At 43.6% G+C, this 24,625-nt stretch overlaps 2 long non-coding RNA genes across 2 annotated transcripts; both read left to right on the top strand.

Annotated features, from left to right (window-relative positions):
• Positions 1-527: 527 nt before the first annotated feature.
• LOC123485704 lies at positions 528-3,074 on the top strand. Its single transcript, XR_006659117.1, has 3 exons — positions 528-717; positions 856-912; positions 2,994-3,074. It is a non-coding gene; the product is annotated as an uncharacterized LOC123485704 (long non-coding RNA).
• Positions 3,075-3,207: 133 nt separating this feature from the next.
• On the top strand, positions 3,208-7,795 carry LOC123485705. Its single transcript, XR_006659118.1, has 3 exons — positions 3,208-3,245; positions 4,153-4,195; positions 7,551-7,795. It is a non-coding gene; the product is annotated as an uncharacterized LOC123485705 (long non-coding RNA).
• Positions 7,796-24,625: the final 16,830 nt, after the last annotated feature.

Raw genomic sequence — 24,625 nt, forward strand, 5'->3', positions numbered from 1 at the left:
CTGGTGCTGTGATCCTGGAGAGACCTGTTTATATATGATGTTTATATATTATATACAGCTGGTGCTGTGATCCTGGAGAGACCTGTTTATATATGATGTTTATATATTATATACAGCTGGTGCTGTGATCCTGGAGATCCCTGCCCTTCCTGTGACTGAGGGAGATTCAGTGACTCTACGCTGCAGATATCAGAGAACTCCCTCTAACCTCACAGCTGATTTCTACAAAGATGGATCCCTCATCAGGAATGAGACTACAGGAGAGATGACCATCCCTGCAGTATCCAAGTCAGATGAAGGACTCTACAAGTGTACCAACTCTACAGGAGAATCACCAGAGAGCTGGATGACTGTGATGACAGAGACAGGTGAGACATTATGTTCATAACAACCTGTGTTCTTATCATCTCTGCCAACTGCTTGGTCATTAGAAGTAATACATATGTCTAAGATAATATTAATCAGATTACATTTTGAAAATAACTATTTACTGTGTTGTTTCCTCTTGTGTTTGTGAAGATAGGGGCTCTGTCTCCTCCCCTCCCTCTCTCCTCCTCCCTCTGTCTGTGTCTGGGTTGGTGGCTGCTCTCTCCATCTGTCTGATCATTCTACTGGTCCTGTTCTGCAAGAGGAACAAAGATGTAGCAGCTGAACCCAGAGATGTTACGTATGCTAACGTTAGAATCACACAGGACCCAGAACCCAGGAGAAGGAGAGGTACACTCTCACACACACACACACACACACACACACACACACACACACACACACACACACACACACACACACACACACACATACACACACACAGTACAATGTGTTTCTGTTTTTAACCCATTGTCTCGTCTCCTCCAGAGAAGTCTCCAGGAGATGATCCAGTCTACTCTGCAGTGAAGACCTCCAACACCACAGGTACTATAATACTGTATAACACTATAAGATACAGCTCATGTATTATGAGGATTCAACACCACAGGTACTATAATACTGCTCCAGTCTGTGTTAATATCCTCTCTCTCTCCTGTGGTTAGTTCCAGGTGGATCTGGTCCAGTCTGTGTTAATATCCTCTCTCTCTCCTGTGTTTAGTTCCAGGTGGATCCAGTCCAGTCTGTGTTAATATCCTCTCTCTCTCCTGTGTTTAGTTCCAGGTGGATCTGGTCCAGTCTGTGTTAATATCCTCTCTCTCCTGTGTTTAGTTCCAGGTGGATCCAGTCCAGTCTGTGTTAATATCCTCTCTCTCCTGTGTTTAGTTCCAGGTGGATCCAGTCCAGTCTGTGTTAATATCCTCTCTCTCTCCTGTGTTTAGTTCCAGGTGGATCCAGTCCAGTCTGTGGTAATATACTCTCTCTCTCCTGTGTTTAGTTCCAGGTGGATCCGGTCCAGTCTGTGTTAATATCCTCTCTCTCCTGTGTTTAGTTCCAGGTGGATCCAGTCCAGTCTGTGTTAATATCCTCTCTCTCTCCTGTGTTTAGTTCCAGGTGGATCTGGTCCAGTCTGTGTTAATATCCTCTCTCTCTCCTGTGTTTAGTTCCAGGTGGATCCGGTCCAGTCTGTGTTAATATCCTCTCTCTCTCCTGTGTTAGTTCCAGGTGGATCCAGTCCAGTCTGTATTAATATCCTCTCTCTCTCCTGTGTTTAGTTCCAGGTGGATCCAGTCCAGTCTGTGTTCATATCCTCTCTCTCTCTCCTGTGTTTAGTTCCAGGTGGATCCAGTCCAGTCTGTGTTAATATCCTCGCTCTCTCCTGTGTTTAGTTCCAGGTGGATCCAGTCCAGTCTGTGTTAATATCCTCTCTCTCTCCTGTGTTTAGTTCCAGGTGGATCCAGTCCAGTTTGTGTTAATATCCTCTCTCTCTCCTGTGTTTAGTTCCAGGTGGATCCAGTCCAGTCTGTGTTAATATCCTCTCTCTCTCCTGTGTTTAGTTCCAGGTGGATCCAGTCCAGTCTGTGTTAATATCCTCTCTCTCCTGTGTTTAGTTCCAGGTGGATCCAGTCCAGTCTGTGATAATATCCTCTCTCTCTCCTGTGTTTAGTTCCAGGTGGATCCAGTCCAGTCTGTGTTAATATCCCCTCTCTCTCCTGTGTTTAGTTCCAAGTGGAGCTGGTCCAGTCTGTGTTAATATCCATTCTCTCTCCTGTGTTTAGTTCCAGGTGGATCCAGTCCAGTCTGTGTTAATATCCTCCCTCTCTCTCTCTCTCCTGTGTTTAGTTCCAGGTGGATCCAGTCCAGTCTGTGGTAATATCCTCTCTCTCTCCTGTGTTTAGTTCCAGGTGGATCCAGTCCAGTCTGTGTTAATATCCTCTCTCTCTCCTGTCTTTAGTTCCAGGTGGATCCAGTCCAGTCTGTGTTAATATCCTCTCTCTCTCCTGTCTTTAGTTCCAGGTGGATCTGGTCCAGTCTGTGTTAATATCCTCTCTCTCCTGTGTTTAGTTCCAGGTGGATCTGGTCCAGTCTGTGTTAATGTCCTCTCTCCCTCTCCTGTGTTTAGTTCCAGGTGGATCTGGTCCAAGTCTGTATAAATATCCTCTCTCTCTCCTGTGTTTAGTTCCAGGTGGATCTGGTCCAGTCTGTATTAATATCCTCTCTCTCTCCTGTGTTTAGTTCCAGGTGTATCCAGTCCAGTCTGTGTTAATATCCTCTCTCTCTCCTGTTTTTAGTTCCAGGTGGATCATGTCCAGTCTGTGTTAATATCCTCTCTCTCTCCTGTGTTTAGTTCCAGGTGGATCTGGTCCAGTCTGTGTTAATATCCTCTCTCTCCTGTGTTTAGTTCCAGGTGGATCCAGTCCAGTCTGTATTAATATCCTCTCTCTCTCCTGTGTTTAGTTCCAGGTGGATCCAGTCCAGTCTGTGTTAATATCCTCTCTCTCTCCTGTGTTTAGTTCCAGGTGGATCCAGTCCAGTCTGTGTTAATATCCTCTCTCTCTCCTGTGTTTAGTTCCAGGTGGATCCAGTCCAGTCTGTATTAATATCCTCTCTCTCTCTCCTGTGTTTAGTTCCAGGTGTATCCGGTCCAGGTGATGTGATCTATGCTGACACCAACCACACAGAGAAAAGACAACACAACAGGAGGAGAGGTAGGAGAAGGGACAGACCAACAATACTCCCCTCATCTTTCTGAAGTAAATAATATGTTTTTACAGTGTTTCAACATGTCACTAGTTGTAACCTGTTTATGTGTTTCTTTCAGAGAAGGTCATTCCAGACCCTGTCTACTCAGCAGTGAAGACAGACAGACAGAGATACAGGTCAGAAGGTCATTCCAGACCCTATCTACTCAGCAGTGAAGACAGACAGACAGACAGACAGACAGACAGACAGACAGACAGACAGACAGACAGACAGACAGAGATACAGGTCAGAAGGTCGTTCCAGATCCTGTCTACTCAGACAGACAGACAGACAGACAGACAGACAGACAGACACACAGACAGACAGAGATACAGGTCAGAAGGTCGTTCCAGACCCTGTCTACTCAGACAGACAGACAGACAGACAGACAGACACACAGACAGACAGAGATACAGGTCAGAAGGTCGTTCCAGACCCTGTCTACTCAGCAGTGAAGACAGACAGACAGAGATACAGGTCAGAAGGTCATTCCAGATCCTGTCTACTCAGCAGTGAAGACATTCAGACAGAGATACAGGTCAGACTCTATAATGAGGATGAAAAGTAGTGATCATGGCAGCCATTTTGTTCCAGTGGGCTCAGCACCACCCATCAGAGATAAGAGGATTTTATTCCTACATCTGTGCCACTGTGTCCTATTGTATCGGTAGTCATTTAGAGTTAAAGTTGCACTATGCTCCGCCATTTCCTGGTTGTTAAAACTCTACTAATTCACCTAATTTCAGTTTATGTGACAAATTAAGCTAGTATAGTGTAAAGAATCATTGTACCATCTAATCCACTGTGAAATATATTTTCTATAACCAAAAATATTGTTGTTTCAGCTGTTTGTAAAAGACACAAAAACAAATCTTAAGAACGAGAAGCATATAAATATCAGACACAGAACAGATCTACCGCTACTTAGACTGGCTTTAAAGTAGAATGACAGATTTATAACTCACATTTCTATGTGAATTTTGTCGGGTCGCCCAAAAAGTTACATATTGCCACTTTAACAAATTAAATCTGTGTGTCCTTTAGGTAGAGCTGTATCTGGACCCAGGGACGTAATGTACAGACTGAGGTAGGCCCAGTTCTACTTTACACTGTATCACCAACCCTAACCCTAACCCTAACCCTAACTCTAACCCTAACCCTAGAACCTAACCCTAACCCTAACTCTAACCCTAACCCTAGAACCTAACCCTAACCCTAACCCTAACCCTAACTCTAACCCCAACCTGGGACCCTAACCTAGCCTACCCTAACCTACCCTGGCTCTAGCCTGGCCTAGACCTGGCCTACCTGGCCTAACCCTAGCTCTACCTACCCTGGAACCTAACCCTCTAACTCTAACCCTAACTCTAACTCTAACCCTAGACCCTAACCCTAACCCTAACCCTAACCCAACCCTAACCCTAACCCTAACCCAACCCTAACCCTAACCCAACCCTAACCCTAACCCAACTCTAACCCTATAGGTAGAGCTGTATCTGGACCCAGGGCTGATAGAGGGGTTATAGAGTCTATCCTGATACTGTCTATATATAATACAGTGAGGGAAAAAAGTATTTGATCCCCTGCTGATTTTGTACGTTTGCCCACTGACAAAGATATGATCAGTCTATAATTTTAATGGTAGGTTTATTTGAACAGTGAGAGACAGAATAACAACAAACAAATCCAGAAAAACGCATGTCAAAAATGTTATAAATTGATTTGCATTTTAATGAGGGAAAGGTTTGAGGTTGTAGCTATATGTGAACAGCATCACCCATGGTTAAACATCTCTGTCCCTCTGTCACACACACACACACACACACACACACACACACACACACACACACACACACACACACACACACACACACAGACACACACACACACACATACACAGACACACACACACACACACACACACACACAAACACACAGACACAGACACAGACACAGACACAGACACACACGCACACACGCACATGCACACACCCACACACGCACACACACACACACACACACACAGACACACACACACACACATGCAGACATACAGTGTGCAGTACCAGTCAACGTTTGGACCCACCTACTCATTCAAGGGTTTTTCTTTATTTTTACTATTTTCTACATTGTAGAATAATAGTGAAGACATCAAAACTATGAAATAACACATATAGAATCATGTAGTAAACAAAAAAGTGTTAAACAAATATTTTATATTTTATATTCTTCAAATAGCCACCCTTTGCCTTGATGACAGCTTTGCACAGTCTTGGCATTCTCTCAACCAGCTTCATGAGGTAGTCACCTGGAATGCATTTCAATTAACAGGTGTGCCTTGTTAAAAGTTAATTTATTTCCTTTTTAATGCGTTTGAGACAATCAGTTGTGTTGTGACAAGGTAAGGGTGGTATGCAGAAGATAGCCCTATTTGGTATAAGACCAAGTCCATATTATGGCAAGAAAAGCTCAAATAAGCAAAGAGAAACGACAGTCCATCATTACTTTAAGACATGAAGGTCAGTCAATCCGGAAAATGTCAAGAACTTTGAAAGTTTCTTCAAGTGCAGTCGTAAAAACCATCAAGCACTATGATGAAACTGGCTCTCATGAGGACCGCCACAGGAAAGGAAGACCCAGAGTTACCTCTGCTGCAGAGGATAAGTTCATTAGAGTTAACAGCATCAGAAATTGCAGCCCAAATAAATGCTTCACAGAGTTCAAATAACAGACACATCTCAACATCAACTGTTCAGAGGAGACTACGTAAATCAGGCCTTCATGGTTGAATTGCTGCAAAGAAACCACTACTAAAGGACACCAATAAGAAGAAGAGACTTTCTTGGGCCAAGAAACACGAGCAATGGACATTAGACCGGAAATCAGTCCTTTGGTCAGATTTTTGGTTCTAACCGCCATATCTTTGTGAGGCGAGAGCAGGTGAACGAATGATCTCCGCATGTGTAGGTCCCACTGTGAAGCATGGAGGAGGAGGTGTTATGGTGCGGGGGGGTGCTTTGCTGGTGATTTTTTTTAGAATTCAAGGCACACATAACCAGCATGGCTACCACAACATTCTGCAGCCATAACCTATCCCATCTGGTTTGCGCTTAGTTGGACTATCATTTATTTTTCAACAGGACAATGACCCAACACACCTCCAGGCTGTGTAAGGGCTGTTTGACCAAGAAGGAGAGTGATGGAGTGCTGCATCAGATGACCTGGCCTCCACAATCATCCAACCTCAACCCAATTGAGATGGTTTAGGATCGCAGAGTGAAGGAAAAGCAGCCAACAAGTTCTCAGCATATGTGGGAACTCCTTCAAGACTGTTGGAAAATCATTCCAGGTGAAGCTGGTTGAGAGAATGCCAAGAGTGTGCAAAGCTGTCATCAAGGCAAAGGGTGGCTACTTTGAAGAATCTCAAATATAAAATATATTTTTGTAGGTTTAACACTTTCTTGGTTACTACATGATTCCATATGTGTTATTTCATAGTTTTGATGTCTTCACTATTATTCTACAATGTAGAAAATAGTAAAAATAAAGAAAACCCTGGAATGAGTAGGTGTGTCCAAACTTTTGACTGGTAGTGTACATAAACACGGTCGCATTCACATAGACAACGACCCTGCTGCTGCAGGGTCTATTTTAGTCTGTAAGGGAACGTGAAATGTTATTGGAGAGAGAGAGAGAGAGAGAGAGAGAGAGAGAGAGAGAGAGAGAGAGAGAGAGAGAGAGAGAGAGAGAGAGAGAGAGAGAGAGAGACAGAGACAGAGACAGAGACAGAGACAGAGACAGAGACAGAGAGATTCACGCCACCAGACTTATATTTGTGGCTGACACGGTCGCATTCACATATACATGTACCTCCTTCTTTCTGCCCCCCAAATAGAGACTTATCAGAGCAGTAGATTTGTGGCTGTGTCTGTTTGAGGTTTTACAGACCAAGATCTCCCCCCTTTATCTAACTGTCATTAAACATTGAGACTTTGGGGTGTATAAATGTATTAACTACATTAAACACTGAGACCTGTTGGGGTGTATAAATGTATCTAACTACACATTAAACACTGAGACCTGTTGGGGTGTAATGTATCTAACTACACAAAGAGACCTGTTGGGGTGTATAAATGTATCTAACTACACATTAAACACTGAGACCTGTTGGGGTGTATAAATGTATCTAACTACACATTAAACACTGAGACCTGTTGGGGTGTATAAATGTATCTAACTACACATTAAACACTGAGACCTGTTGGGGTGTAACATTAAACACTGAGACCTGTTGGGGTGTATAAATGTATCTAACTACACATTAAACACTGAGACCTGTTGGGGTGTATAAATGTTCCAGTGGTGTTGGAGGTCTTCACTGTAGTAGACTGGATCATCTCCTCTGTCCCTCACTCATCTCTCTCTCCTCCCTCTGTACCTAGTGACCCTGTTCATCAGAACGTCATGGTGGGTGGAAAAAGATGCTCTCTTCAGCTGAAGTGAATAACCACAACCCTGTCAGTCCATCTCTTTACTTCTCTTGTCGCTTCTCTTCTCTCTCCCTCCTTCCCTTTTCACACCAACGCACTTATCTTTAGACGCTTCGGCCTTGACCGCCATCAACATCATCAACAACAGAGACGTGTGAAGTTTCCACAACAAGAGTTAGTTTATCATGAGGACATACAGACACCACTGACTGGAACTATCAACAACAAGAGTTAGTTTATCATGAGAACATACAGACACCACTGACTGGAACTATCAACAACAAGAGTTAGTTTATCATGAGAACATACAGACACCACTGACTGGAACTATCAACAACAAGAGTTAGTTTATCATGAGAACATACAGACACCACTGACTGGAACTATCAACAACAAGAGTTAGTTTATCATGAGAACATACAGACACCACTGACTGGAACTATCAACAACAAGAGTTAGTTTATCATGAGAACATACAGACACCACTGACTGGAACTATCAACAACAAGAGTTAGTTTATCATGAGAACCTAGAACCAGCTGACAGTATCAGTATTACTACTAACAGAAGGAACGTTGTAGTGTTATGTCCATGATGAATGTTGTAACGGCTTCATTACTACTAACAGAAGGAACGTTGTAGTGTTATGTCCATGATGAATGTTGTAACGGCTTCAATGTGTTTTATATTCTAATTGTTTATGTAAAATTGGAAATTGTATTTTTTTATTTTGTGTGTTTAGCTTGAGCAACACCAGTGAATGGGTGTCAACTTGCCAAATAAAGCTTCCTCGACCTAGTGGTTCTATGTGTTGTATCCTGATATGTCCACTAGATGGCAGTGCTGTGTTGTATCATGAAATGTCCGCAAAAGTAAATGTAATTGCTAAAATATACATAAGAATCAAAAGTAAAAGTAAAAGTATAAATCATTTTAAATTCCTTATATAAATGAAACCAAAGGGCATCATTTTCTTGTTGGTTTAATTTTACGGCTAGCCAGGGGCATGCTCCAACACTCAGACATAATTTACAAATGAAACGTGTGTTTAGTGAGTCTGCCAGATCTGAGGCAGTAGGGATGACCAGGGATGTTCTCTTGGTAAGTGTGTGGATTAGACCATTTTCCTGTCCTGCTAAGCATTCAAAATGTAACGAGTACTTTTGGGTGTCAGGAAAAAAGTATTGAGTAAAAAGTACATACTTTTCTCAATAAATGTAGTGAAGTAAAAGTAAAAGTTGTAAAAAAAAATATAAATAGTAAAGTAAAGTTCAGATACCCCAAAAAAACTACTTAAGTAGTACTTTAAAGTATTTATACTCAAGTATTTTACACCAGATGGCAGTGCGTCATGTGTTGTATCGTGACCCATGATGTCTACCTCCCCTTCTCTCCTTTTAGTCTACTGGGAGCACACAGGACCCACGTTGTCTACCTCCCCTTCTCTCCATTTAGTCTACTGGGAGCAGGACCCATGTTGTCTACCTCCCCTTCTCTCCATTTAGTCTACTGGGAACAGGACCCATGTTGTCTACCTCCCCTTCTCTCCATTTAGTCTACTGGGAACACACAGGACCCATGTTGTCTACCTCCCCTTCTCTCCATTTAGTCTACTGGGAGCACACAGGACCCATGTTGTCTACCTCCCCTTCTCTCCATTTAGTCTACTGGGAACACACAGGACCCATGCTGTCTACCTCCCCTTCTCTCCATTTAGTCTACTGGGAGCAGGACCCATGTTGTCTACCTCCCCTTCTCTCCATTTAGTGTACTGGGAGCACACAGGACCCATGTTGTCTACCTCCCCTTCTCTCCATTTAGTGTACTGGGAGCACACAGGACCCATGTTGTCTACCTCCCCTTCTCTCCATTTAGTCTACTGGGAGCAGGACCCATGTTGTCTACCTCCCCTTCTCTCCATTTAGTCTACTGGGAGCACACAGGACCCATGTTGTCTACCACCCCTTCTCTCCATTTAGTCTGCTGGGAGCACACAGGACCCATGTTGTCTACCTCCCCTTCTCTCCATTTAGTCTACTGGGAGCACACAGGACCCATGTTGTCTATCTCCCCTTCTCTCCATTTAGTCTACTGGGAGCACACAGGACCCATGTTGTCTACCTCCCCTTCTCTCCAATTAGTCTACTGGGAGCAGGACAGGACCCATGTTGTCTACCTCCCCTTCTCTCCATTTAGTCTGCCGGGAGCAGGACAGGACCCATGTTGTCTACCTCCCCTTCTCTCCATTTAGTCTACTGGGAGCAGGACCCATGTTGTCTACCTCCCCTTCTCTCCATTTAGTCTACTGGGAACACACAGGACCCATGTTGTCTACCTCCCCTTCTCTCCATTTAGTCTACTGGGAGCAGAACCCATGTTGTCTACCTCCCCTTCTCTCCATTTAGTCTACTGGGAGCACACAGGACCCATGTTGTCTACCTCCCCTTCTCTCCATTTAGTCTACTGGGAGCAGGACCCATTTTGTCTACCTCCCCTTCTCTCCATTTAGTCTACTGGGAGCAGGACCCATGTTGTCTACCTCCCCTTCTCTCCATTTAGTCTACTGGGAGCACACAGGACCCATGTTGTCTACCTCCCCTTCTCTCCATTTAGTCTATTGGGAGCACACAGGACCCATTTTGTCTACCTCCCCTTCTCTCCATTTAGTCTACTAGGATTACACAGGACTCATGTTGTCTACCTCCCCTTCTCTCCATTTAGTCTACTAGGAGCACACAGGACTCATGTTGTCTACCTCCCCTTCTCTCCATTTAGTCTACTGGGAGCACACATGACCCATGTTGTCTACCTCCCCTTCTCTCCATTTAGTCTACTGGGAGCAGGACCCATGTTGTCTACCTCCCCTTCTCTCCATTTAGTCTACTGGGAGCACACAGGACCCATGTTTTCTACCTCCCCTTCTCTCCATTTAGTCTACTGGGAGCAGGACCCATGTTGTCTACCTCCCCTTCTCTCCATTTAGTCTACTGGGAGCACACAGGACCCATGTTGTCTACCTCCCCTTCTCTCCATTTAGTCTACTGGGAGCACACAGGACCCATGTTGTCTACCTCCCCTTCTCTCCATTTAGTCTACTGGGAGCACACAGGACCCATGTTGTCTACCTCCCCTTCTCTCCATATATTCTACTGGGAGCAGGACAGGACCCATTGTGCACTATACACATCCATTTACACTGCTCCACTATAACAATGCATTCCACAGTAAGAACCTCACACCAATGGTCAAGCATGGTAATGGTTTGCTGCCTCAGGTAATAATGGAGGCAACCATGAATTCTGATCTGCATCAGATAATTCTACAGGAGAATGTGACCTGAAGCTGAAGAGCAGCTGGGTCATGCAGCAAGACAATGATCCAAAACATGTGATCAAGTCTACATGAAAAAAAGTTTTGGAATGGCCAAGTCAAAGTCCAAACCTAATCCCAATTGAGATGTTGTGGCAGGACTTGAAACGAGCAGTTCATGCTTGAAAACCCACAAATGTCACTGAGTTAAAGCAGTTCTGTGTGCAAGAGTGGGCCAAGATTCCTCCACAGAATATGACAGACTGATCAACAACTACAGGAAGCATGTGTCAGCAGTCAATGCAGCTAAAGGTGGCACAACCAGTTATTGAGTGTAAGGTGGCAATTACTTCTTTGAGTGTTGCATAACATTGTTAATTATATAAACAAAACAAGTATACTTTTTTTGGGGGGTGGGGGGTAGGGGGAGGGTATTTATAAACTCAGGTTCCCTTTATCTATAATTAGGATTTGGTTGAAGATCTAATAACATTAGGTATTAAACCCCTAAATCTCATCCAGAACGCTGCAGCCCGTCTGGTGTTCAACCTTCCCAAGTTCTCTCACGTCACCCCGCTCCTCCGCACACTCCACTGGCTTCCAGTTGAAGCTCGCATCTGCTACAAGACCATGGTGCTTGCCTACGGAGCTGTGAGGGGAACGGCACCTCCGTACCTTCTCCTGTGTTTAGTTCCAGGTGGATCTGGTCCAGTCTGTGTTAATATCCTCTCTCTCCTGTGTTTAGTTCCAGGTGAATCTGGTCCAGTCTGTGTTAATGTCCTCTCTCTCTCTCCTGTGTTTAGTTCCAGGTGGATCTGGTCCAAGTCTGTATTAATATCCTCTCTCTCTCCTGTGTTTAGTTCCAGGTGGATCTGGTCCAGTCTGTATTAATATCCTCTCTCTCTCCTGTGTTTAGTTCCAGGTGTATCCAGTCCAGTCTGTGTTAATATCCTCTCTCTCTCCTGTTTTTAGTTCCAGGTGGATCCAGTCCAGTCTGTGTTAATATCCTCTCTCTCTCCTGTGTTTAGTTCCAGGTGGATCTGGTCCAGTCTGTGTTAATATCCTCTCTCTCTCCTGTGTTTAGTTCCAGGTGGATCCAGTACAGTCTGTGTTAATATCCTCTCTCTCTCCTGTGTTTAGTTCCAGGTGGATCTGGTCCAAGTCTGTATTAATATCCTCTCTCTCTCCTGTGTTTAGTTCCAGGTGGATCTGGTCCAGTCTGTATTAATATCCTCTCTCTCTCCTGTGTTTAGTTCCAGGTGGATCCAGTCCAGTCTGTGTTAATATCCTCTCTCTCTCCTGTGATTAGTTCCAGGTGGATCCAGTCCAGTCTGTGTTAATATCCTATCTCTCTCCTGTGTTTAGTTCCAGGTGGATCTGGTCCAAGTCTGTATTAATATCCTCTCTCTTCTGTGTTTAGTTCCAGGTGTATCCGGTCCAGTCTGTATTAATATCCTCTCTCTCTCCTGTGTTTAGTTCCAGGTGGATCCAGTCCAGTCTGTGTTAATATCCTCTCTCTCTCCTGTGTTTAGTTCCAGGTGGATCCAGTCCAGTCTGTGTTAATATCCTCTCTCTCTCTCCTGTGTTTAGTTCCAGGTGGATCCAGTCCAGTCTGTGTTAATATCCTCTCTCTCCTGTGTTTAGTTCCAGGTGGATCCAGTCCAGTCTGTGTTAATATCCCTCTCTCTCTCCTGTGTTTAGTTCCAGGTGGATCCAGTCCAGTCTGTGTTAATATCCTCTCTCTCTCCTGTGTTTAGTTCCAGATGGATCCAGTCCAGTCTGTGTTAATATCCTCTCTCTCTCCTGTGTTTAGTTCCAGGTGGATCCAGTCCAGTCTGTGTTAATATCCTCTCTCTCTCCTGTGTTTAGTTCCAGGTGGATCCGGTCCAGTCTGTGTTAATATCCTCTCTCTCTCCTGTGTTTAGTTCCAGGTGGATCCAGTCCAGTCTGTGTTAATATCCTCTCTCTCTCCTGTGTTTAGTTCCAGGTGGATCCAGTCCAGTCTGTGGTAATATCCTCTCTCTCTCCTGTGTTTAGTTCCAGGTGGATCCAGTCCAGTCTGTGTTAATATCCTCTCTCTCTCCTGTGTTTAGTTCCAGGTGGATCCAGTCCAGTCTGTGTTAATATCCTCTCTCTCTCCTGTGTTTAGTTCCAGGTGGATCTGGTCCAGTCTGTGTTAATATCCTCTCTCTCCTGTGTTTAGTTCCAGGTGGATCTGGTCCAGTCTGTGTTAATGTCCTCTCTCTCTCTCCTGTGTTTAGTTCCAGGTGGATCTGGTCCAAGTCTGTATTAATATCCTCTCTCTCTCCTGTGTTTAGTTCCAGATGGATCTGGTCCAGTCTGTGTTAATATCCTCTCTCTCTCCTGTGTTTAGTTCCAGGTGGATCCAGTCCAGTCTGTGTTAATATCCTCTCTCTCTCCTGTGTTTAGTTCCAGGTGGATCTGGTCCAAGTCTGTATTAATATCCTCTCTCTCTCCTGTGTTTAGTTCCAGGTGGATCTGGTCCAGTCTGTATTAATATCCTCTCTCTCTCCTGTGTTTAGTTCCAGGTGGATCCAGTCCAGTCTGTGTTAATATCCTCTCTCTCTCATGTGTTTAGTTCCAGGTGGATCCAGTCCAGTCTGTGTTAATATCCTCTCTCTCTCCTGTGTTTAGTTCCAGGTGGATCTGGTCCAAGTCTGTATTAATATCCTCTCTCTCCTGTGTTTAGTTCCAGGTGTATCCGGTCCAGTCTGTATTAATATCCTCTCTCTCTCCTGTGTTTAGTTCCAGGTGGATCCAGTCCAGTCTGTGTTAATATCCTCTCTCTCTCCTGTGTTTAGTTCCAGGTGGATCCAGTCCAGTCTGTGTTAATATCCTCTCTCTCTCCTGTGTTTAGTTCCAGGTGGATCCAGTCCAGTCTGTGTTAATATCCTCTCTCTCCTGTGTTTAGTTCCAGGTGGATCCAGTCCAGTCTGTGTTAATATCCTCTCTCTCTCCTGTGTTTAGTTCCAGGTGGATCCAGTCCAGTCTGTGTTAATATCCTCTCTCTCTCCTGTGTTTAGTTCCAGATGGATCCAGTCCAGTCTGTGTTAATATCCTCTCTCTCTCCTGTGTTTAGTTCCAGGTGGATCCAGTCCAGTCTGTGTTAATATCCTCTCTCTCTCCTGTGTTTAGTTCCAGGTGGATCCGGTCCAGTCTGTGTTAATATCCTCTCTCTCTCCTGTGTTTAGTTCCAGGTGGATCCAGTCCAGTCTGTGTTAATATCCTCTCTCTCTCCTGTGTTTAGTTCCAGGTGGATCCAGTCCAGTCTGTGTTAATATCCTCTCTCTCTCCTGTGTTTAGTTCCAGGTGGATCCAGTCCAGTCTGTGTTAATATCCTCTCTCTCTCCTGTGTTTAGTTCCAGGTGGATCCAGTCCAGTCTGTGTTAATATCCTCTCTCTCTCCTGTGTTTAGTTCCAGGTGGATCTGGTCCAGTCTGTGTTAATATCCTCTCTCTCTCCTGTGTTTAGTTCCAGGTGGATCCAGTCCAGTCTGTGTTAATATCCTCTCTCTCCTGTGTTTAGTTCCAGGTGGATCCAGTCCAGTCTGTGTTAATATCCTCTCTCTCTCCTGTGTTTAGTTCCAGGTGGATCCAGTCCAGTCTGTGTTAATATCCTCTCTCTCTCTCCTGTGTTTAGTTCCAGGTGGATCCAGTCCAGTCTGTGTTAATATCCTCTCTCTCTCCTGTGTTTAGTTCCAGGTGGATCTGGTCCAAGTCTGTATTAATATCCTCTCTCTCCTGTGTTTAGTTCCAGGTGTATCCGGTCCAGGTGATGTGATCTATGCTGACACCAACCACACAGAGAAAAGACAACACAACAGGAGGAGAGGTAGGAGAAGGGACAGACCAACAATACTCCCCTCATCTTTCTGAAGTAAATAATATGTTTTTACAGTGTTTCAACATGTCACTAGTTGTAACCTGTTTATGTGTTTCTTTCAGAGAATGTCGTTCCAGACCCTGTCTACTCAGACAGACAGACAGACAGACAGACAGACAGACAGACAGACAGAGATACAGGTCAGAAGGTCGTTCCAGACCCTGTCTACTCAGACAGACAGACAGACAGACAGAGATACAGGTCAGAAGGTCGTTCCAGACCCTGTCTACTCAGACAGACAGACAGACAGAGATACAGGTCAGAAGGTCGTTCCAGACCCTGTCTACTCAGACAGACAGACAGACAGACAGACAGACAGACAGAGATACAGGTCAGAAGGTCGTTCCAGATCCTGTCTACTCAGACAGACAGACAGAGATACAGGTCAGAAGGTCGTTCCAGACCCTGTCTACTCAGCAGTGAAGACAGACAGACAGAGATACAGGTCATAAGGTCATTCCAGACCCTGTCTACTCAGACAGACAGACAGACAGACAGACAGACAGACAGACAGACAGACAGACAGACAGACAGACAGACAGACAGAGATACAGGTCAGAAGGTCATTCCAGACCCTGTCTACTCAGACAGACAGACAGACAGACAGACAGACAGACAGACAGACAGACAGACAGAGATACAGGTCAGAAGGTCGTTCCAGATCCTGTCTACTCAGCAGTGAAGACAGACAGACAGAGTTACAGGTCAGAAGGTCGTTCCAGATCCTGTCTACTCAGCAGTGAAGACAGACAGACAGAGATACAGGTCAGAAGGTCATTACAGACCCAGTCTACTCAGCAGTGAAGACAGACAGACAGAGATACAGGTCAGACTCTATAATGAGGATGAAAAGTAGTGAACATGGCAGCCATTTTGTTCCAGTGGGCTCAGCACCATCCATCAGAGATAAGAGGATTTTATTCCTACATCTGTGCCACTGTGTCCTATTGTATCGGTAGTCATTTAGAGTTAAAGTTGCACTATGCTCCGCCATTTCCTGGTTGTTAAAACTCTACTAATTCACCTAATTTCAGTTTATGTGACAAAATAAGCTAGTATAGTGTAAAGAATCATTGTACCATCTAATCCACTGTGAAATATATTTTCTATAACCAAAAATATTGTTGTTTCAGCTGTTTGTAAAAGACACAAAAACAAATCTTAAGAACGAGAACGAGAAGCATAGAAATATCAGACACAGAACAGATCTACCGCTACTTAGACTGGCTTTAAAGTAGAATGACAGATTTATAACTCACATTTCTATGTGAATTTTGTCAGGTCGCCCAAAAAGTTACATATTGCCACTTTAACAAATTAAATCTGTGTGTCCTTTAGGTAGAGGTGTATCTGGACCCAGGGACGTAATGTACAGACTGAGGTAGGCCCAGTTCTACTTTACACTGTATCACCAACCCTAACCTTAACCCTAACTCTAACCCTAACCCTAGAACCTAACCCTAACCCTAACTCTAACCCTAACCCTAGAACCTAACCCTAACCCTAACCCTAGAACCTAACCCTAACCCTAACCCTAACCCTAACCCTAACTCTAACCCTAACCCTAGAACCTAACCCTAACCCTAACCCTAACCCTAACTCTAACCCTAACTCTAGCCTAACCCTGGGGCCAAGCCTAACCCTACCTACCTGGCTCTAACTCTGGCCTGACCCTAGCCTGCCTGCCTGAACCTGGGACCCTACCTGCCTACCCTAACCTGGCCTAACCTCCTAACCTACCTAACCTCCTAGTACCCTAACCTGGCCTAACCCTAACCTAACCCTAACCCTAGCTTCTTAACCCTAACCTAACCCTAACCTAACCCTAACCCTAACCCTAACCCTAACCCTAACCCTAACCCTAACCCAACCCTAACCCTAACCCAACTCTAACCCTATAGGTAGAGCTGTATCTGGACCCAGGGCTGATAGAGGGGTTATAGAGTCTATCCTGATACTGTCTATATATAATACAGTGAGGGAAAAAAGTATTTGATCCCCTGCTGATTTTGTACGTTTGCCCACTGACAAAGACATGATCAGTCTATAATTTTAATGGTAGGTTTATTTGAACAGTGAGAGACAGAATAACAACAAACAAATCCAGAAACACGCATGTCAAAAATGTTATAAATTGATTTGCATTTTAATGAGGGAAATAAGTATTTGACCCCTCTGCAAAACATGACTTAGTACTTGGTGGCAAAACCCTTGTTGGCAATCACAGAGGTCAGACGTTTCTTGTAGTTGGCCACCAGGTTTGCACACATCTCAGGAGGGATTTTGTCCCACTCCTCTTTGCAGATCTTCTCCAAGTCATTATGGTTTTGAGGCTGACGTTTGGCAACTCGATCCTTCAGCTCCCTCCACAGATTTTCTATGAGATTAAGGTCTGGAGAATGGCTAGGCCACTCCAGGACCTTAATGTGCTGCTTCTTGAGCCACTCCTTTGTTGCCTTGGCCGTGTGTTTTGGGTCATTGTCATGCTGGAATACCCATCCACGACCCATTTTCAATGCCCTGGCTGAGGGAAGGTGGTTCTCACCCAATATTTGACAGTACATGGCCCCGTCCATCGTCCCTTTGATGCGGTGAAGTTGTCCTGTCCCCTTACCAGAAAAACACCCCCAAAGCATAATGTTTCCACCTCCATGTTTGACGGTGGGGATGGTGTTCTTGGGGTCATAGGCAGCATTCCTCCTCCTCCAAACACGACGAGTTGAGTTGATGCCAAAGAGCTCGATTTTGGTCTCATCTGACCACAACACTTTCACCCAGTTCTCCTCTGAATCATTCAGATATTCATTGGCAAACTTCAGACGGGGGATTGGAAGTGATGCAGACAATTACATTGATAGAAGATACAATCTATCTGCAATATTAAACTGATCCATAAAAAAATAAAAAAATAAAAAACTTCAGACGGGCCTGTATATGTGCTTTCTTGAGCAGGGGAACCTTACGGGCGCTGCAGGATTTCAGTCTTTCACGGCGTAGTGTGTTACCAATTGTTTTCTTGGTGACTATGTTCCCAGCTGTCTTGAGATCATTGACAAGATCCTCCCATGTAGTTCTGGGCTGATTCCTCACCGTTCTCATGATCATTGCAACTCCACGAGGTGAGATCTTGCATGGAGCCCCAGGCCGAGGGAGATTGACAGTTATTTTGTGTTTCTTCCATTTGCGAATAATCGCACCAACTGTTGTCACCTTCTCACCAAGCTGCTTGGTGATGGTCTTAAAGCCCATTCCAGCCTTGTGTAGGTCTACAATCTTGTCCCTGACATCCTTGGAGAGCTCTTTGGTCTTGGCCATGGTGGAGAGTTTGGAATCTGATTGATTGATTGCTTCTGTGGACAGGTGTCTTTTATACAGGTAACAAACTGAGATTAGGAGCACTCCCTTTAAGAGTGTGCTCCTAATCTCAGCTCGTTACCTGTATAAAAGACACCTGGGAGCCAGAAATCTTTCTGATTGAGAGGGGGTCAAATACTTACTTCCCTCATTAAAATGCAAATCAATTTATAACTTTTTTTTCATGCGTTTTTCTGGATTTTTGTTTTGTTATTCTGTCTCTCACTGTTCAAATAAACCTACCATTAAAATTATAGACTGATCATTTCTTTGTCAGTGGGCAAACGTACAAAATCAGCAGGGGATCAAATACTTTTTTCCCTCACTGTATATATAAACTTCTGACTTCAGAAACATAAGAGGATAAACAACTAAAGAATAACAATAAAAACTGAAAAAGTAAAAAGCCTCCTGAGGAAAAGCAAAGCTAAAAAGATGTGTTTCAAGATCTCTTTTAAATATGTCCCCAGTTTCAGCCCCCCTCAGGTTCTCTGGCAGGCTATTCCAGAGGCTGGGGGCATAGTAACTAAAGGCTGCCTCTCCATGCCTCTTGGTCCTGGGTTTGGGATAGTTAAAAGGCCAGTGCCAGAGGACCTGAGGGACCTACTGGGTACATATCTTAAAAGCATGTCTGACATGTATTGGGGTACACAATCGTGGATTGATTGAAAAACCAATAGAAGGATCTTAAAATTAATTCTAAAACTCACAGGCAGCCAGTGCAGAGACCTTAAAACTGCTCTCCGTCTGGTCTTGTTCAGTACCCGTGCTGCAGCATTCTGTATGTTTCGCAGTTAACCAATGTCTTTCTTGGGTAGACCAGACAGGAGAGCATTACAGTAGTCAAGCCTGCTTGTAATCAAAGCATGGATGAGTCTCTCTGTATCAGCCTGAGAGAGAAACGGCCGCACCTTGGCAATGTTCCTCAGGTGGTAAAAAGCTGTTTTGGTCACATTCCTGATGTGGGATTCGAGAATCTAAAATAACACCTCGTTTTTTACCTGGTGTTTTATCTTTATTTATTTATTTTATGTATTTTTTTTTTTTTTGGGTGTAGATCAGCTTTAATATTGCAGATAGATTGTAACTTCAATCAATGTAATTGTCTGCATCACTTCCAATCCCCCATATGTTATTTTTTCTCGCAAATATATACATACACATACATACATATATACACACATATACATACACACATACACACACACACACACACACACACACACACACACACACACACACACACACACACACACATACATACACACACACACACATACATACAGTACATACATTTCCTTTTCAACCCCACCACCCCTTCCCTAATTGGAGTAAACTAGTGAACAACAATGCTTAGGCCTCTACTTCCAGCTTATACATACTATATACATTTTACGAACACAGTCAATTTGACAATAATTCTATTTTATTTGTTTTTACTCCTGAACTTCCTCTACTCTCAACCTCTCCGATCATTTTCATGATGTCCATCCGGTTTGCTTCTATATGCCATATCTTTCTAACTGTGCTCTTTCCCAAAAGCTCTCAACCTATAACGTATAAAATTATACATTTTGAATCCGTTGTCGTTTTGCGTATCAGTTCATAAACACTATGCCATGGGATCGGTACGTCAAAAATCTCTTCCCAACTATTTTGCAATCTATATGGGACGGCTGTCAATCCTTTGGTCCTTAAATGAAACTGGTATACTTTTTTATTTATCACAGTTTCCTTTAACCAATTATGTTCTTTAATGCAAGGCCGACAGACAAGTTCCTTACTTTCTCCCCCTTCCACTTTCCTCTTCCATTTTTGCGGTAATGCTGCAATTATTTGGTTGTAATTTTGGGTAGAGCAGACATTTCCATATGTTTTTGTTAGCTGCATGTGTGACATAACTCCACCAGTCCTACCGATGATATCATTTATGAAGATTATACCTTTTTTAAACATTTTGTCAAAAAAAATGCTTTTTTATCAATTAGTATATTTGAGTTTAACCACAATATTTGTTGCATTATTTGTTCTGTCCTTTCTGGAGGATTACATTGAAATTGCAACCAACTTTCTATGGCTTGTTTTAGAAATAGTGATATTTGGGAGATGATTTCCTTTTCAAATAACTGAAAGTGAGAGATTGTAATCTGAATAAAGGGAAAAAGGCCATTCTTGAAAAATGGGTGAGACAATCTTACTAATTTGCTAGAGAACCAATTACATTTACATTTTAGTCATTTATTAGACTTACAGTTATTGAGTGCATACAATTTCATACTGGCCCCCCATTTTTATTACATTTTTATTAAATTTTTTCATACTGGAATCGAACCCACAACCCTGGCGTTGGAAACGCCATGCTCTACCAACTGAGCTAAATCCCTGGCAGCCATTCCCTCCCCCACCCTGGACGACGCTGGGCCAATTGTGCGCCGCCCCAATTCGGATTTAAGTATAACTTTTGTATGACTGAAGCTTTTAGTGATAGGTCTAATGCTTTAATATTTAATAATTTCTTCATATTCATTATATAAATAGGCCCGTTTAATTTTGTCTGGCTTGCCGTTCCACATAAAATGGAATATTTTTTTCTCATATAATTTACAAAACTGTTCGCTAGGCGTAGGCAAGACCATAAGCATATAGGTACACTGGGATAATACTAAAGAGTTAATCAGGGTGACTTTTCCACAAATTGACAGGTATTTACCTTTCCATGGTAACAAGATCTTATCTATTTTTGCTAACTTTCTATTAAAATGTATTGGAGTGAGATCATTTATTTCCTTTGGGATATGTATTCCGAGTATATCCACATCACCATCAGACCATTTTATTGGTAAACTACATGGTAATGTAAACATTGTATTTTTTAGTGATCCAATACGTAATATAGTACATTTATCATAATTTGGTTGTAATCCAGAGAGGTTAGAAAATGTATCTAGATCCTCTATGAGGCTGTGGAGGGATTCAAGTTGTGGATTTAAAAGAATCAAATCAAATCACATTTTATTGGCCACATGCGCCGAATACAACAGGTGCAGACATTACATTGAAATGTTTACTTACAGCCCTTAACCAACAGTGCATTTATTTTTTTATAAAAAAGTAAAATAAAACAACAACAAAAAAGTGTAAAATAACGGTAGGGAGGCTATATATACAGGGGGGTACCGGTGCAGAGTCAATGTGCGGGGGGACCGGCTAGTTGAGGTAGTTGAGGTAATATGTACATGTGGGTAGAGTTAAAGTGACTATGCATAAATAATTAACAGAGTAGCAGCAGCGTAAAGGATGGGGTGGGGGGGGCAGTGCAAATAGTCCGGGTAGCCATGATTAGCTGTTCAGGAGTCTTATGGCTTGGGGGTAGAAGCTGTTGAGAAGTCTTTTGGACCTAGACTTGGCACTCCGGTACCGCTTGCCGTGCGGTAGCAGAGAGAACAGTCTATGACTAGGGTGGCTGGAGTCTTTGACAATTTTGAGGGCCTTCCTCTGACACCGCCTGGTATAGAGGTCCTGGATGGCAGGAAGCTTGGCCCCAGTGATGTACTGGGCCGTACGCACTACCCTCTGTAGTGCCTTGCGGTCGGAGGCCGAGCAGTTGTCATACCAGGCGGTGATGCAACCAGTCAGGATGCTCTTGATGGTGCAGCTGTAGAATTTTTTGAGGATCTGAGGACCCATGCCAAATCTTTTCAGTCTCCTGAGGGGGAATAGGCTTTGTCGTGCCCTCTTCACGACTGTCTTGGTGTGTTTGGACCATGATAGTTCGTTGGTGATGTGGACACAAAATAACTTGAAGCTCTCAACCTGTTCCACTACAGCCCCGTCGATGAGAATGGGGGCGTGCTCAGTCCTCTTTTTTTCCTGTAGTCCACAATCATCTCCTTTGTCTTGGTCACGTTGAGGGAGAGGTTGTTATCCTGGCACCACACGGCCAGGTCTCTGACCTCCTCCCTATAGGCTGTCTCATCGTTGTCGGTGATCAGGCCTACCACTGTTGTGTCATCGGCAAACTTAATGATGGTGTTGGAGTCGTGCCTGGCCATGCAGTCATGGGTGAACAGGGAGTATAGGAGGGGACTAAGCACGCACCCCTGAGGGGCCCCCGTGTTGAGGATCAGTGTGTCATATGTGTTTGTTACCTACCCTTACCACCTGGGGGCGGCCCGTCAGGAAGTCCAGGATCCAGTTAAAGCAACATCAACAATAGAGGAATGTCAATAATAACCAGGTCCAGAGTATGGCCGTAGAGGATATGTCAATAGAAAGCCCCTTGGTAATAACCAGGTCCAGAGTATGGCTGTGGTTATGGGTGGGCCAGTAACATGTTGGATAACGTCCATAGAGCTCAACAGATTAATACATTCAATGGCCTTGGAGTCAGTCTCTTTGTCAACATGAATATTAAAATCACCCAACACAATGATTGTATCATAGTTCTCAAGGACAATAGACAATAGTTCAGATAGATCAGTAAAGAAAGTGGGGCAGTGCTTTGGTGGCCTATACAGGGTTCTGACCAGCACTGGTGGCTGACATATAAAGAGTATAGCATGATGCTCAAAACACCCAAAGTCACCAAATGAAATGTCGTTACAGCTGAGAGCATTAGTAAAAATAGAGGCTGTCCCCCACACACACATATAGAGACTTATCAGAGCAGTAGATCTGTGTCTGTTTGAGGTTGTAGCTATATGTGAACAACATCACCCATGGTTAAACACCTCTGTCCCTCTGTCACACACACACACACACACACACACACACACACACACACACACACACACACACACACACACACACACACACACACACACACACACAGACACACACACACACACACACACACACACACACAGACACACACACACACACACACACACACACACACACACACAGACACACACACACACACACACACACACACAGACACACACACACATGCACACACACTGACACACACACACACACACAGACACACACACACATGCACACACGCACATGCACACACACGCACACACATGCACACACACACATAGACACACACACACACACACACTCACACACACACACACACACACACACACACACACACACACACACACACACACACACACACACACACGCACACACACACACACACACATACACACATGCACACACACACACACACATAGACAAACACACACACACACACACACACACGCACACACATGCACACACACACACACACATACACACATGCACACACACACAAACACACACACACACACACACATAGACACACACACACACATGCAGACATACAGTGTACAGTACCAGTCAACGTTTGGACCCACCTACTCATTCAAGGGTTTTTCTTTATTTTTACTATTTTCTACATTGTAGAATAATAGTGAAGACATCAAAACTATGAAATAACACATATAGAATCATGTAGTAAACAAAAAAGTGTTAAACAAATATTTTATATTTGAGATTCTTCAAATAGCCACCCTTTGCCTTGATGACAGCTTTGCACAGTCTTGGCATTCTCTCAACCAGCTTCATGAGGTAGTCACCTGGAATGCATTTCAATTACAGTTTTTTTACAATCACTTTGGCACTAATTTCAGAACCTTGACATCATTTTTCAAAACTCTAGACACAAAACTCACAACCAAAAATCTAAATGCACATTTTTCAAAACTCTAACACTTTTTTCAATTGCTTGGATACAATACAAAAAAAACTAAGATCATTTGTTCGTTTAACAAAAATCACCTGTTCAATATGACACAACTTAACATCAAAGTACTACTATTTCAAAAGGCAATTCACACATTACATTTCAGATGAGTGTCTATTCATTTCATTACAATTATCCAACTATCAATTGATACAACTGCTCAAAATGCTAAGTAACTGTTGCATTACTCTTAATGCATAGTCGTATGGAAACAGACAAACAATATCCCATGTTTAGATCATGAAAGTTTCAAGATAACGAGATTCATTGTCACCAATTAGCGTGGAGCATGAACCAATTAGACTACATTATTTATGGATGTAATATTTCATCATCATTCTTTATCAGACACCGTTTCTATGGTCCCATGTACCACCTTTTCAGACTATTTACAGTATTGACAGTACTGCACTGTATGGATGAAGGCCCTTGTAATTGCTTGTCCAATTCTGCCAACTTGTTACTGATGATTGAGTTCACATTATGGAACGAGTATATAAAGAATTGATTGGGATCCACTTGCAACAACATAGCGATACGTACTGTAACATGGAGCCGGCAGGTGATTCAGGTCACAATAGAGGTCAAGCAGTGGTGGGAGGAAGACGAGGAAGACGTGTTGGTCAAAGGAATGGCAGGGGACAAGCACCCCTTCTGAGAGGTGGTCGTGGGCCTCGTTTGAGAGGTGTGGGGGAACGTGGTAGAGGACAAGGCCACGGACCAAGAC

The sequence above is a fragment of the Coregonus clupeaformis genome, unplaced genomic scaffold (genome assembly GCF_020615455.1).
Source record: "Coregonus clupeaformis isolate EN_2021a unplaced genomic scaffold, ASM2061545v1 scaf0806, whole genome shotgun sequence".
Classification (NCBI taxonomy): Eukaryota; Metazoa; Chordata; class Actinopteri; order Salmoniformes; family Salmonidae; genus Coregonus; species Coregonus clupeaformis.